The sequence below is a fragment of the Hipposideros armiger genome, unplaced genomic scaffold (genome assembly GCF_001890085.2).
Source record: "Hipposideros armiger isolate ML-2016 unplaced genomic scaffold, ASM189008v1 scaffold_2110, whole genome shotgun sequence".
NCBI lineage: Eukaryota > Metazoa > Chordata > Mammalia > Chiroptera > Hipposideridae > Hipposideros > Hipposideros armiger.
This window is the reverse complement of record NW_017733458.1, coordinates 25,448-28,081: the sequence shown is the minus strand read 5'-3', so window position 1 is coordinate 28,081 and position 2,634 is coordinate 25,448. Positions and strand designations below refer to the sequence as shown.

The 2,634-nt window shown below is 51.8% G+C and overlaps 1 pseudogene; it reads left to right on the top strand.

Moving 5' to 3' along the window:
* Positions 1–180: 180 nt before the first annotated feature.
* Positions 181–2,634, top strand: part of LOC109378534 (granzyme H-like) — an 11,168-nt pseudogene continuing 8,714 nt past the window's right edge.

Sequence of the window (2,634 nt, the reverse complement as noted above, 5' to 3'; positions counted from 1 at the left end):
TGCCATTCTCACCTAACCAAACCAGGGAACTTCCACAAACCACCTTGTATGATGAAATCCAGGAAAAGTAAAGGAACACGTGTTCAGGAGGTGTGTGTGTCAGTGAGCAATACTTCCTGTGATCCCTTCAGGGTCTATGTGTCTGGAAAGAAGACACACCAGCAGCTCTGACATAGGCAGATGCATCCACTCCTGCTCTTGTTGGCCTTTCTTCTGCCCGCTGGGGCTGGGAGGGGTGAGTGACCATCCCATTCCTGGGGCCTGAGCCCGTCTCCTAAAACCCCTTCTACTCCTGGCCTTTTAATCGAACCCAAGCAGGGATTGTCCTCCATTTGAACCCAGGAGCTTTCTGAACACCAGCTTCCAACCCAACTCCAGACCAATAAGTCCCATGTAGATAGCTACTCAACAAGGATGGCCGGGAAGAAGCATTAAACTATAAGGTCTCAGCCTCTCTCTCATCACCTGGAAAGGAGGTTGTTCATGGAAAGGCATTTGGAAAAGGATTTGAAGCTACAACAGTCATGTAGTTAAAATCCTTCACTCCAACCCAGATTGGGCCTCTCAGACAAACCATGTGCAGTAGTGAGAGTTGTCTTGGACCAGCTTAAGAACCAGTTTAATTCTCAGTGCCCTCCACCCTCCTGTCCTCCCAGGAGAGAAGCCCAGGGTGCAAGCGATCTCAGCACTGGCTAGACGACTGCACACAAATTTTAATGGGTGTCTTGGCTCTGCCCCAGGCCTGGGCAACCATTTGCATCCCCACACTCCCCTGATTTCTCAGGCCCTTGGCCTCTCCACTGCTTTTGGCAGGGCCCTCTTCCCATCCCTGTGCCTTTGAATCCCACCAGCCTTGTCCCCACCAATCCTCATCCAGAAGCTAATAGGAGACCATATATTAATGCAGTAAAAATAAAGGCCTACTGAGAACCTAGATGTGCTATGCCGTGGGACAGGAGGATTTGAACTTCCTACTCCACAGCTCATTTTAGATTATTAGAAAACAGCACCAATTTGGGTTTTACCAGGGGTTTGGAGTGATCAGAGAGGCTCACTGCATCCTGTCCACATTACCTGGAGCTCCACCATCTTCAAGATATGTTTTACCTCCTCTATTCATGTGTCTACATATGACTTGGAGAACAAGCACTGGCCCGTCCCCTTCTTCAAGGGGGATTCGAAGGTTTGAGGTTCAGAGAAGGTGATTCTGCTGAAAGAGAACCTGACAGACCCTCCCTCATTGTCTTCAGGGCACACCTCAATCATCGCCTCCCTCAGCCTTCCCTCCTACCACAGCCGCTCCCAGTCACCCACCTTCCAGCCTTTTCCTTCAGAGGAAATCATCGGAGGACATGAGGCCAAACCCCAATCCCACCCCTGCATGGCCTACATTCGGTTCCTGGATAAGGGAAAGAAGAGGTGCGGCGGTGTCCTTGTGCAGGAGAACTTTGTTCTGACAGCTGCTCACTGCAGTGGAAGGTGAGGAGCAGCAGCCAGTCTACCTCCCAGGAACACCTGCTGGGACCCTTGTTATTTCCCCAGTGGCTGCAGCTCAGGTGAGCTCCTCGGGCTCCTGGTAATTCAAACCCACAAAAGCTCATCAGAGGAAGAGTCTGAGGGAGTGACCAGGCGAAGAAAACCTCAGCAATAGGACAGGTAAGCTGGGTTCAGAGGGTCGGAGGTGAGAATAAGTGGCACAGTTGAGAAGGCAAGGAGCACACTGGCCAAATCAAGCAGGGGTAGTAGATGCATTAGGGCCAAAATGCAAACTCAAGCAATGCCATGACACTGAATGAGGGCAAGAGAGTTTCCAGAAGCCTTACCCTCAGTGTCCTTGAGAGCAGAGAGGACAAAGTCACTCAGCCCTTAGCCCTCCTGTGGCCTCGGTTTCCCCCACTGCAGCCCTGACCCACCTCAGCTGTCACCTGCCTTTCACACCACATGGGCTATATCCCCCACCCCCCACTCCCACATTCTGCTCTCTGTACAGCTCAGTCATGGTCACGAGTGGAGCGGGGCACAACATCTTGGAACAGGAGAAGACCCAGCAGATCTGTGTGGTGACAAGAACCATCCCCCACCCAGACTATAACCTCAAGAACTTCTCCAATGACATCATGTTACTGCAGGTAAGGAAACCTCCAGCTGCTCTTGCTCTCCTGGGTCCAGATTGTTTCTCCTCCCACTGGGACCTCTCCCTTCCTTTTTTCTCATACTGGTCACCTGACCAATCCCAGTGCCTCAGGGGGAGGAAGCAAGACAGTGCAGCCCATCATGGAGTCCAGGCCCTGGGGTTAATGGATGACCTGGGCTGCCTTGTCTCTTCCCATCAGCTAGAGAGGAACATCAAGTTGACTAGAGCTCTGAAGCCCCTCCCTCTCCAGGGGCAAGGACTGGGTGAGAACAGGACAGAAATGCAGTGTGGCTGGCTGGGGGCACGTCTCCCCAATGGGCACATACTCAGACAAAATACAGGAGATGGAGCTGACCATGCTAGAGCATCAGGAGTGCGAAAACTGCTCTCAAAATTATTATGACCGTGCCATTCAACTGTGTGTGGAGAACATGACAGAGAAGAAGGCTTCATTTCAGGTGAAACTGAGGTTGGCTGGCTTGGTTCTGAAAAGAAGGGTG